Consider the following 13,740-nt stretch of genomic DNA (forward strand, 5'->3'; position numbering starts at 1 on the left):
TCATGTGTACTTATAAGCCCTGGGCTTGTCCTCTGGCCTCAACTCTGCATAGCTTTGCCCTGTGACTTATGATGGGTCAGGCTGGGCCTTTTGAATGTGAGTGGGCATTGATTAGGCGATAAGCCCTGCTCCCTCCACTTCTCTCTCTCCCTTTTCTCTCTAGTTCTCAAGACTTGAGACAGGCCTCCAGAAACCAAATCCACAAGTTTTCTATGACTTGTGGTGAATAGGAGGTCATTCTGTGCAGCCTTGAATGGAGATATCTTGTGACCTCTGACACCCAGGAGTTCCCTCCATGGAATGAAGTTTTCTTACTTTCTTGGCTTCTTTCTCAGTTCTCCTGGAGTCATCTACCTTCGTGGGCCTTGCTAAACAAAAACCCTCCCTCCCTTCTCTGGCATCCAGGATGGTGACCCCTGACGGTTCAGAGTCTTCTCTTAGGGTCTGGTCAGCTGCTGCTTTTTGAAGTTTTCCAGAGGAAGGGAGAGGATTGTGGCAAACTGACCATATAACAAAGCTGACCACATGGAAGCCTCAGCCCTGCTCTCTCCCAGCCTGTTCTCTGTGAGGTCTGGAGAGTGCCTTCACAACCATTTTTAGCTGATACTGCCTCGTTGGCCTGTGAACTGGGCTGTTTCTTCTAGATTTACAGGAAATCCATTAATCAGAGAGAGGTAAAGCTCTTTCCCTGAATGTAGCTGGTCAGAAGTCAATCTGAGAACCAAGCCCAGTGCTAGATCCCTGCAGAAGGCCTTCGTCGTTCGCATCCTTCTCTCTTCCCATGGAAACAAGTCTGCACCTTTTCAGGGGCTGGTAGTGGTGGAAAGGCTTACAGCGGCAGTCTGCTCACCGTACTTCATTTTTGTTTTAATGCAGGGATGGAAGGGAGTAGGGGACTTTTCCAGAGATACAAGGTGAGGCAGCTAGGAGTAGCCCCTCTGCTTCCACTGTTGAATATTTTTTTTGGAGGAAATAAAGGGCTCCTGTAACAGGTTCTGACTTTCGGTAGGTATCCAAAGTTGCTTGCCCAACAGTGAATTCATGTTCTTGGTCACTGTGTCCTCTGATTTGCTTCTGTATAGTCCACAAATATTTGCTGAGACTCAGACCATCACTAGGTGGGTCTAATGCTATGAGATTTGTGTCCTCAAGTTAGTGTGAACAGATCTATCAGAAACCAACCTTAACTAGGCTGGTTTCAAATTTTTCTCAGAGACTGCACAGTTCCAGAACTGTCTTAGAGAGGGTGTTTGGGAACCTCTGTGACCCTCTCTTGCCTTTCGCAGTTGTTTTGTGTTCCTCTGCCCTCTTACCACATTTGAACCTCATTCCACCCTGCAGTGCCCTATACCTGGCCTGGGCCTGGGCTGGACTTGGACCGCAGGGTAGGAAACTCTTTGTTCAATACATTGTGGTTTTGCAAGCCTAATTGCTTATTGTCCACTCAGCAAAAAATGAGCGGGACTTTGCAAGACCAGACTAAAGACCGTCCCAGGGGATTCTCCCCAATATATCTCCTGCCTGGGTCAGCCACTAGGAGATTTCTTGATCCTCTGGTAATTTTCTGTAGGTGCTACCTAGATCTTACCTCCCTCTCCTCCCACCATCATACTGGAAAGATCCTTTGAAGGTGGAAAGTACTGGAGTGAGAGAGATGAAATGTGCTTTGCACAAAAAGCAAACTTGTTCCTCAGGATTTCTATGCATGGAATTGCCTGTTTTCCTGAAGTCCCGAGGAGCCACTGCTGCTTTGTCTGTGCAATGTCCCCCCATTCACTACTCTCTTTTAGGTTGGCCTTGCCAAGTGCTGCACCTTCTAGGCACTGAGGCTTCTCCCTCCTCTTTAATTCTTTCAGTCCCTCTCTGCAAGGCTATGCCCCAGTCTGCACTGTGTCCAGGAGACAATGTCCTTTTTTCTACCTGCCTTGGCTCTCCTCTCCCTTATACTTCTCAGCATAAGTGTTTGAGATCACCTCATTCCCTTCCTTAATTAACCTCATCTCTTCTCCAGTCTAACCTGTTCATTCTTCTCCCAGCTCTTCTTCTTAATGCACCTTTTGTCATTGTCACTGTGGTCCTGCTACATCTCCCAATAGAACATGGATTTGTTTTATGTCCCTGTTAGAGTATAAATTCCTTGAGGCTGTTTTTCAGTTTATATGTCTCGAGTTGCTTTGTCTGTGCTGAGGTCTCTAAAGGCCCTGTAGACAGGCAAGTAAAGGCTCTGGATGCTACTGGTGTCCTGCTGATATCTTGGACATCCAGAGGTTTTGTGTTCTCAAAAGTCTTATGAGTAAAGCTCAATGTCGTGAAGCCTTGAGGCCCCAAATCACAAAGAAACTCTTCTGGATGTTGACCACTGTTAGAGCCACGTGCACTGGCTACAGGGCTGGGATTGTCAGCACCATTCAGAAGCAAGCAGGAGGGCAGAGTAAAGTCTTGCTATCTACAGAAACATTCCCATCACCCAAGGACAGTAATGTTGAGCCTATTTCCCCAGGGACAAGAGGGTAAAGAGTGATGGGGAGCCCATATATAAAGGTCCCCATGGCCAAGGGTCAGTTTTTCCCCATTTTGCTAATTCTCTTCGGGAAGAGAGGTTGTCAGGGCTCTGAAGATGCCCTCAGAAGGTTGTCCTTCAAGGAGACCATAGGCAGTGTTGAGCAGACAGCCTAGGAGGAAGACAACACCCACTGGGGCATTCGTCTAATACAAAAATTTGAGTCTTGTCTAGGCCAAAACTCTCTTTGGTAGCTGGTGGTGGGTTGGTGAAGTTGTTTGATGTGGTTCATGAGGTGATATTAGGAGGTGACTGAAGGGAGATGAATTCATCCTAGAGAATGGCTGGGATGGCAATGGCAGGAAGGTGGTAACTGGAGCCAAATCTAAAACTTTGAGATGGGCAGTAGCCAGAAGCATCCTTTCTGCTCATAGAGAGGGAAACTTGGAGAGATGGCAGCGACTTTAGAGAGGGCCCCAAGCCAGCTGAGGCCGGCAGCCTCTGCCCTTAGAAAGCAGAGTGCTTGGGCATTTACCACCAAAACCAGCATGAGCGACAATTCAATTTAAGCCAACAGGTATTTTCTCAACATCTGTCTTATTAGGAGCCCTGTGCTAGTGCCAATGGGGGAGCGGTGGCGGAGAAGAGGGTGTAATAATATGTCCCCACCTTCAAATAAGCTAGAGTCTTCTTAGAGAAATTAACATTTTTTCTGAGTTTGAGGCAGGAGCAGGGATTCCGGCTTGATTTGTGCGGTATTTACACCTGTTCTCACCTTTGAGACGGTGTTCTTCAGGGCAAGGGAGATGATTCATGGAAAATACGTTCCTAAACATGTCCTCACCAGGCCAGTCCCACCAAGAGAGGGTTAATGTCTTAGGTACCTTGTACACCTGGAAGGGTGATTAACACTGAAATGACAGGTGTTTACTACATTCACTGGAATATGCCTTTAATCTCAGATTGGCACCCAAATCCTGGGTGGAGGGTGGTTTGGGGTGGGCAGAAAGATCCTGGTAATACCATTCGCAATCTGGGTGTGGATTCTGAAGGGAAGGAGGTTGGGCATTGGCCTCCATGTGTTTTGCAATTGCCTGATCCATGGGCAGTGGATGCAGTGGCCCGCCCTGCCTCTTCTCCCACCATCCATTTGTAATCATCCAGTTCTGCTCTGAAGTGGCCTCTACCTGGCTGCTCTGCTGTCAGCCTCTGGTAAATCCACCTCAGCAGTGGCCAGGAGGGGACAGGGCAAATGCTGGCTGTTGAGGGGCTGTGTTAAATTACCATGACAAGTTCCTTTCATACCTGACCGCCCTTCTTTCCCAAACTCTCTTCTCTTCTGTTTATTTTTGTTGCAGATTTATTAGATACACAGTTAAGTGCCCATTTAGCTCTGCAAACTGTCGTTACACCTGCTTTATGAATAAGTTCATTCACTGACAAAATCCTTTAAACATTTTTTTAAAGAAGCTGGGGAGAAATGGGGGAGGAGAGGAGGAGGAAATAGTGCCCCAGGTCAGTGAGGAGGCCAAGAACAACTGAAACCCAAGCGCCGGCCTCTCCTATAGCTAAGAATGTAACAAGGGCCCTCAGAGTTGCCTTGAATCACACTGCTCCTCAAGACATGTGTCATCTCTCCTGCGGGATGCTGGGGTCTAGAGTTCATTCTTTTGTCTTGGCATCCTGGGAGCATACTGCTTAGGGAAGGCTGAGCAGGGGCTACGAACCTGCTCAAAATGGTTGCCAAGACATGTTGGGCGAGTCTTTGCCCCTTGAGAGCCCTCCTGCTTCTGCCAGGGCTTCCCTCCTTCAGGCAATATTCCTTCCCAAACATATGGCTCCTTAAAGCACACATATGACTCTACAGAAAGTAGTAAGACCTTGGTGTGGTGTCTTTTTATGCCTTGCCTATACGGTCAGTCCTGTAATAAGGGCTATTTATATCATCACATTTATTCACCCCAGCAGCCCTCTGAAGCAGGCACGATTATCACCTCCACTCAGAGGTGGAAAAGCTGAGACAATGTGGTAAAACAACTCGCACAGTTACCTAACAGCTGGGAGTATATATTTCTCATCCCCAAACTGGGCCTGTGCCTACTTGTAAGAAGGCTGAGTTGACCAAACCTGATCTTAGAGCAAAGCACTGAGGTAGGCAGACCCCTCGTCCCACAGCTTCTCCAGCAGGTTCCCTTGTCTCTGCTTTCACACCACTGCCACTGGGGTATCTCTCACAGCATGCCCTCACAGCGGTGTGTGTCATCTTTTTTGCAGTGACCTTATAAATCAGTGTAAGCATCTGGTATAAGGTCAGAGGGAGGGATAATATCTGAAGCACAGTAACAGAACAGTGTCCTCACTATGGAGTGGCAAGCAGTGCCGGAGGAAATTGGCTTTTACCCCAGAATGGGAGGGACACAAATAGAAGTTTGTAGAACCTAGGTAGAAGCTGCCTGGAATGCTGAGTCCTCTGATATAGCTCTGAACACAGATGCTGCTCTTTCTCAGCAGTTCTTGGAGTGACCTCTGAGGTCTAAAGCCAGCCTGAGAGTCCTGGCTCTGAACCCAGAGCCTCATGCTTCTGTTCCTCAGAGGTCCTGGATCTAGTCTCCCTTTTCCTGGTCGTCCCCCTCCACCTCTTCTTCCTATCGGTTTCTCTTTCAGTCACTTATCTATTTTTATTTACACTTTATATTCAATGTAAATAAATGCCGCAATGTGAGAAATTCTCTATGAATCAAAACATAGTTACATAGATATAATGTACAGCCAACAGATATTCAACATGCTGATGTGAAGCAAGAAGGAGAATTCATTCATACATGCAAAAGCTTGAGGTGTGTTGGAGCTGGGTATTTGTATTGCTTTCTAAAGATGACAAACATGTTGTTTTGTTATCACGGCTACTGTGCCCATCTGGTCCCTGGAACACCACTGTGGTAATGGCAATCAAAAAATTCAATGAGTGCATATTTCCAAAAGAGGCATCTGCATACAGAGACAGCAGTACAAGGCTTACTTTTCAGAATCAAGCCAGTTTTAGACTGTCAAGTTTTAACTATTTAAAATGCTGGCTGATACCTAGTGTGCTCCAAAGGCACACTAGTTTTATTCATAAAGGTGAACATAAAATATTTCTTTTCTTTCTTTTTTATATTTATTTATTTTATTTTTTAAATCATTAAACAATTTTCAATTATAGTTGGCGTACAGTAGTATATTAATTTCAAGTATACAACATAGTGATTAGACATTTATATACCTATGAAGTGATCATCCTGATAAATCTAGTAGTCATCTGACACCATATATGCTTACTACAATATTATTGGCTATATTCCTTATACTATACTTTGCATACTCATGACTATTTTGTAACTACCAGTTTGTACTTCTTAATCCCTTCCCCTTTTTAACCCACTACCCTCATCTGCCTCCCATCTGGCAACCTTCAAAATGTTCTCCATATCTATGAGTTTGTTTACTTTTTTTTTAGATTCCACATGTAAGTGAAATCATATGGCATTTGTCTTTCTCTGACTTGCTCCACTTAGCACAATACCCTCCAGGTCCATCCATGTTGTTGCAGATGGCAAGATTTCATTCTTTTTATTTTTTTTATGGCTGATTAATATTCTGTTGTATTCATGTACCACCTCTTATTTATCTTTATCTACTCATCCATTGATAGACACCAGGTTGTCTCTCTATCTTGGCTATTGTAAATAAAGCTACAATGAACATATAAATGCCCATGTCCCTTCAAAGTAGTATTTTAGTTTACTTCAAATAAATACCCAGAAGTGAGATTATTGGGTCCTTTTTTGTGCCTTGTCGTAGACTTTGTTTTAAAGTCATTTTGTCTGGTATACATATTGCTACCTCAGATTTTTTTTTAATTTTTATTTTCATGAAACATTTTTTCCCCCAACCTTTTACTTTCAATCTGTGTGTGTCATTCGATTTGAAAAGTCTCTTGTAGGCAGCATATGTGAGGGTCTTATTTACTTATCTATTCGGCCACCCTATGTCTTTTGATTGGAGCATTTAATTCTTTTTCATTTGAAATACTTGTTGATAAATATATAGTTATTACTATTTCATTATTTATACTTTTGATCTTTTTTTTTCTTCTTCTTAAAGAATTCCCTCTAAAATGTTAGAGGGAATACTGGTAATACTGGTTTGGTGATGATGAACTCCTTTAGCTTTTACTTGTCTGAGAAGCTCTTTTTCTGTCCTTCACTTCTAGATGATAATTTTGCTGAGTAACTAACTGCTTTGTTCTTGCTGCTTTTAAGATTCCCTCTTTGTCTTTAAACTTTGATATTTTAATCATGATGTGTCTTGGTGTGGGCCTCTTTGGGTTCATCTTCTTTGAGACTCTCTACACTTTTTGGGCTTATATGTCTATTTCTTTCACCAGGTTAGGAAAGCTTTCTATTTTTATTTATTTAAATAGGTCTTCAGTCTCTTGATTTCTTTCTTCCTCTTCGGGTACCCCTACAATGTGAATGTTGCTATACTTGATGTTGTCCCAGAGGTCCTTTAAACCATTCTTCTTTTTTTTTTGGATTCTTTTTTCTTGTTGTTGTTCTGATTGGATGTTTTTTGCTACCTTATCTTCTGAATCAGTGATTCAATCTTCTGCTTCGGGTAATCTGTTCATTCCCTCTAATGTTTCTTCATTTCAATTACTTTATTCTTTACTTCTGACTGTTTTTTTTTTATGTTCTCTATCTCCGTTTTTATATTTTCTATCTCTTTGTTAAAGTTCTCATTGAGTTCATCTACTCTTCCCCTAAGTTCATTGAGCATCCTTATAACCAGTGTTTTGAACTTTGCATCTGGTAGATTGCTTGTCTTTATTTTTAGTTCTTTTTCTGGAGCTTTGCTCTGTTCTTTCATTTTGGAGATGTTTCTTCATCACCCCATTTTGGCTGCTTCCCTGTGTCAGTTTCTATGTATTAAGTAGGGCTGCTATGTATCCTGGTCTTTGTAGAGTGGCCTTAGGTAGTAGGTGGGGCACAGAGGCATAGTCTTCTCTGGTCGCCTGAGATGGGTGTTTTAGGTGTGTCCCTTATATGAGTTGTATGTGCCCTCCTGTTGTAATCGAGCCTTGGTTGCTGTTTGCACATTAGTGGGAGGGATTTACCCTCAGGCTGATTTTTGTGAGGAATGGCTGGTGAGGGGCTGACCCTATAGAGTAAGATTAACTTTAGTAGGGCCCCGACGCCAGCCCAGGCTGTCCTTTGGGTATATCTTCCTCCAGTGCAGCCCCAGGTGTTGCTCCAGTTCCCATGAAGCTGGCCACCAATTGTGCTGGCCCCAGGGCCCTTTGGGAGGGGCCCACCATAGACCAAGTTCTGTCACAGCCTGTGCCCTGGCCAGGGCCAGCTGGCAAGAGTAACAAAGCAATCCTCAAATGGCTGCCACCTGTGCTGGGCTTAGAGATGCTGTAAGAGGCTAAGCTAGGAACTGAGACTAGTAACCTCTAGTGCTGGGCTTGGGGTTGCTCAGCAAGAGGTACAGGGCATACTGAGGTCAGATGCTGATGTTCTGAGTTTTGTGAATCTTTGAGAGATTTTAGGAAAGTCCTCAGCATGAGCCAAGACAAGCCGTTTATATGGAAAAGCCACTGGAGTTGGGCCTGCAAGTTGAGTGGGATGAGGTCTCAGGGAATTACCAGATGGGAAGCCAGTGTTAGCCCTTTTAATTGAGATTCGGATATGGTGACCACCTGCATCTGCATGCTGGGTGTGGGGAGGGCTCAACAAAGGAATGATGGATTCTGCTTGCACCTTTCTATCTGGGAGAAAGCTGCCTCTCCAGCCTTTCCCCTGAAGTCAGACAATTCAGTTCCTCCCTGTATGTCACTGGCACTTTCTGAGCAGCTGCCCATGTGCTAAAGCACAGAGCAAGTGAGTTCATCACTAAGTATGTCTGTGTGTTGGCCCTTTAAGAGAAATGACTGAGACTCCAGCTACCCTCTGTCTCAGCCACAATCTTAACAAGTTTTCACACCCAGAGGTTGTGAGGAATACCCTTTCCTGCACTGAAACCCTAGGCTGAGTTGTGTGGTGTGAGGCCAGGACCTCTGGCTCTCTGGAGCGACCTCTGAAGCCAAGATATCCCTCCCAATTCTCAACCGCCACAGGTGTGTGTGGGCTGGCAGTTGTGGGACCAGCTCATTTTGAATTTCCACCCCTCTTACCAGTATCCAGGTGGCCTCTTATGTATGTCCCCAGTTTTAATACTTCTGTTTAGCTAGACCTCAGATGACTCCCAATGATGGTTGTTTTTCAGTTTAGTTGTAATTTTGATGTGGTTGTGAGAGGATGCGAGCATAGTGTCTACCTTCTGCACCATCTGACTGGAAGTCTGAACAAAAAAATATTTACAGAAGTAAGAGAATTTTTGTGAGCTCAATTCAGGTGGGTTTCCAATGTTCAATTTACTTAATTTTTAATTTTTTTTTAAGATTTACAAATATATACCACTGGGTAGGGGAGAGGGTAGAGGGAAGTAGACTGGGTGAAAGGGGTCAAATATGTGGTGACAAAAGAAATCTAACTATGGGAGATGAAGACATAGTATAAATATACATGTGCCATACTGTTAAAATGTACAGCTGAAACTTACTGGATTTTGTTAACTAATGTCACCATTAAAAAATTTTAATTAATTAATTTAAAAAAGACTTACAAACATATGTTCAAAATGGGTCTTTTAATTTTTTACATACTATCTTATACGTGCTAAAATAAAAGCCACTAATTTAAAATTATTTGGGATCATATTTTTGTAGCTAAAAGAGTCTGACTCTCTTTTGATGAATCAGAATATGTGATGGGAAATGCCCAGCTTTTAACCTTTTTAGAATGCAAGCAAGGTTTGATAATTATCCTTGGATTTGTGGTAGTTTCCAATCCATCATCGCCCTGGCACGTGCCAATTACTTTCAACAAGTCAAGTGCAGAACTCTGGAGAAAACAATTTAGTTCCTGAATGAACAGTGAGAACTTAGCAATGGAAAACTTTAGAGTCCATCAGCACCAAATTAATGCCAATGAAACAGTGCACAGAGGATTACAGTAGAACCTGGAGTGTTCTTCCACTGTATACATAAATAGGAAAATGGATGCTTTTCATCCTCCTTAGTAATTTTATAGCCATATTGATTTAAAGAGCCAAAATGAAATCTGAGTCTCTTTTCCACTTTCTATTCTTTTACTTTTGGTATAGGTGAAATATTTTACTTTTATTTCCAAGGTAGAGTATTAGGTGTCCCCATTTTCTTAGCCATGTTTAATAAATTTACATCTCTCTTCTGTCTTGTGCAACAAATTCCATTCGCCAGATTTGGCATTGGCATTTACAATCTAGTTAAATCTTTCAGATGTTCTTTAAACCAGTCAAATCTAGGATTCTCAATATTTTCTGAATCATATTTGTGTCAATAAATTGAAAAGCGGTATTTAGTAGATTTGGCAAGGATATTTTGATTCTTGATTTCTTTTATAGACAGTCTGAACTTCAAGAAGCAGCCATCTCAATTCTGGAAGATGGAGTAGGAAAGTGTAGTAATTTTTCAGCAAGAGCCATGGCCTTACTTCTGAGTGCAAGAGCTGACAGGTCTCTTAAGTCTCATTTGATCTGTAGATTTCCTTTACATTTCTCTATTTCCACTTAAAATTTCCTTTAAACTGGATGTATTGTTTCTATGAATGTTTAAGAGACTGACATCAGTATAAATTCACCATGTGTTTTATCTTAAAAAAACAAAAAAGCCTTGCCTTTAGAAAATATCTAGAAATAATGGTTAAACCAATGGTAATGAAAATGCCTGGTACCTAGACAATAATGTCTAAATTCTGTTTCCCACTAAAAGAAATCAAGACTCCTTGGAAATGGTTTATTCCAGGTCAGGGGCAGGAATTGTAAATGTTTGGCTTGGAATATCTTGTGCTAGGAAGCAGTGAAACTATCCAACACCACTAAGCCATGTAAAAAGGATGTAGGAGACATAGAAGCTGGCTTGAAGAACCTGCTACTAACTAAAGCTATCAGTAAGAATACTAATTACAATAGGTCAAAGTACATCAAATATTTTTAAATCCATGTGTTCAGAATTTGAAAAACAAAACTAGCATCACCTTTGGAGGGATACTAGGAAACCAACTCATAAATTTGAAAACTGATAAAGAGAAAATAAGCATTTACATAATAGGAACTGTGCATTCAGGTAACTATGTAATTGTTCTCTTTATAGAAGATAGTAAGGGAACACAGAATAATTGACTTAGAATGTCACCTTTCAGAACCTCATTGAATTAATGAATCTGGGTGAAGATTACCAATGTGTGCTAGCATCACAGAAAGAGACACAACCAGACATTACATGTGTTGTGATAAAAGTACACACCTATGAAGGATACTTGCAAAAGAAAAAATCAAACTTGAACATAATCAAGCTTCTACATCAAAATATCAATTTATAGGAAATAAGGGGACAGAGAACATGTTTAAATGATGCTCTAGTGATACAATCAGCAAAATCCTACCAATTTTCCCAGTATCACATCTATATGGACTTTCTTAACTTTACCTCCAAATCACCCTAAGTGTCCTACCTTAACAGTCACATGGCGAATCTTGTCACCATCCCAAACTTATTTACTTTGAAAATGATTAAATGCAAGAATTTATTCTGTTCTCTGATCACAGCTTTCAATTCTTCTCATTTTTATTTCAACTATTTCCACTACAACTATTAGATACCATCAGAATCTCCATTCCACAAAATATTAGCTTTCTCTTTTCTTCATTCACTTTGATGCACCTTAGATTTCATGCTCCATTAAAAACCTGAACTTTCTTCCTATTTATATTTTTGTAATCACTGTCTAGCAAAGTCCCCAACGCCGTGTTAGCTGAACTATATATTTCCTTGATGTCTTCACAAGGGCATCAAATTGCTGCTGGAGGAAGTCCTGTGGAAGGTCAGAGGTGTACCACTGCCCATTTATGCTGAGTCGCCTCGGTGCTGCCACAACTTTCTGGAAAATATTCTTTATTTTTCTAGACACATTATGTTCCACCTGCAATGATTATTTCAAACTTTCTCCACCTTACTCTCAGCAGATTGTTTTGTCTCCAACTTTCCATTAAAAAAGAAGCCAGTAAGTGAAATTTCCTCAACTGTTTGCTGTCAAACCTACAGAAGTACACATATGTCTCCAGTTGCTCCTTTATCCTTATTGCTAGAAAGGTATCCCTACCCCTATACAAAACAATTTCCTTGACCTGTGTTTTGGATGCCCCCACCTCCATCTTTTGAAAACTTACCATATAGATTATACCTTCTCATTTCCTCCTATTCAATCTCTGCATCTATCACATAAATGTTATTTTAAATAGCTTTATTGAGGTATCATTGACATACAATAAGTTTCAAATATTTAAAGTGTATAATCTGACAAGTTCGACATATATATGTAAAACTATTACCATAATCAAAATAATAAATATATCTATCATCTCCAAAAGTTTCTTCTAGCCCCTTCTAATCCTCTCCTCCAGCCTCTCCTTGCCCCTCTTTCCTGGGCAATCACTGATTTGCCTTCTGTCACTATAGATTAATTTGTATTTTCTAAAGATTTGTATAAATGATATAATACAGTATGTTCTTTACTTTTGTCTTCTTTCACTCATAATTATTTTGGGATTTATGTAAGTTGTATATACATAATTCATTCTTAAAATTTTTTTCAATTACAGTTGACAGTCAATATTATTTTATATTAGTTTCAAGTGTACAGGTGTATAGCATAATGGTTAGACATTTATAAAATTTATAAAATGATCCCGCTGATTAGTCTAGTAATTTCTTCTTCTTCTTCTTCTTCTTCTTCTTCTTCTTCTTCTTCTTCTTCTTCTTCTTCTTCTTCTTCTTCTTCTTCTTCTTCTTCTTCTTCTTCTTCTTCTTCTCCTCCTCCTCCTCCTCCTCCTCCTCCTCCTCCTCCTCCTCCTCCTCCTCCTCCTCCTCCTCCTCTTCCTTCTCCTTCTTATTGCTGAACAGTATTCTAACGTATGTAAAAACTAAAACTTGTTTATAAATTCACTGACTGACAGACATTTGAGCTGTTTCCAGTTTTAGGGTATTACAAATAAAACTGATAAGAATGTTAATGTACAAGTCTTTGTGTGGATATCTGCTTTCTTTTCTTATAGGCAAATACCTAGGAATGACTAGATCATAGGGTGGGTAGGCTTACGTTTAATTTTTAAAGAAACTGCCCAGCTGTTTTCTAAAGTGGTTGTACCATTTTACATTCCTACCAGCAGTGTGTGAGGTTCCAGTTCCTTCACATCCTCATTAACACTCAGGATAGTTACTCTTTTTTTTTTTTTTTTTTTTTTTTTACTTAGGCATTCTAATAGCTATGTCATGGTTTCTCACTGTGGTTTTAATATGCATTTCCTTAGTGACTAATGATGCTGAGCATCTTTTCATATGCTTATTTGCTATCCATATATTTTATTTTGCAGAATGTCTTTTCAAACATTTTGCCCATTTTGAATTATGTTTTTTGTTTCCTTATTGAGTTTTTTTAAAGTTCTTTTAATATTCTATACACAAGTGCACTATCAGTTTTATTCTTTGCAAATATTTCCCTCTCTCTGTTTCTCATCTTTTTATTCTCTGTGTCTTTAGGATTTTAATTTTGATGATGTCAAATTTATCAATTTGTTCTTCTATAGAGTGTACTTTTTGTGTCTTATCTAAGAATATTTTGACTAACCCATGGTCTCCTATGTTTTCTTCTAGAAATTTTAGTTTTAAAATTTATATTTAGGTTTATGATCTGTTTTCAAGTTAATTTTTGTATAAAGTGAAGAAATAATTCAATTTTGTTTTTTTGATCATTTTCATCATGTTTTTATTAATCTACATAAGTAGTGCATAAATGAAAATTATTTATATCTGTTTAAACATTATATAAATGGAATCATACTACATGTATTACACTGAAATATTTTTTTCTGGCTTTATTGAAATATAATAGACAATTAGTTTCTCACATTTACATTGCACAATTCAATGAGTTTTTTTTTTCCAATTATAGCTGGCATAAAATAATATATTTATTTTAGTTTTACAGAATAGCTTTGCTAAAGCATTCTTGATTGTAGATACTGGGTTTTCATCACGTCAAATATTTTGTGCCAAGCCTTTC

The sequence above is a fragment of the Rousettus aegyptiacus genome, unplaced genomic scaffold (genome assembly GCF_014176215.1).
Source record: "Rousettus aegyptiacus isolate mRouAeg1 unplaced genomic scaffold, mRouAeg1.p scaffold_m13_p_5, whole genome shotgun sequence".
Taxonomy (NCBI): Eukaryota; Metazoa; Chordata; class Mammalia; order Chiroptera; family Pteropodidae; genus Rousettus; species Rousettus aegyptiacus.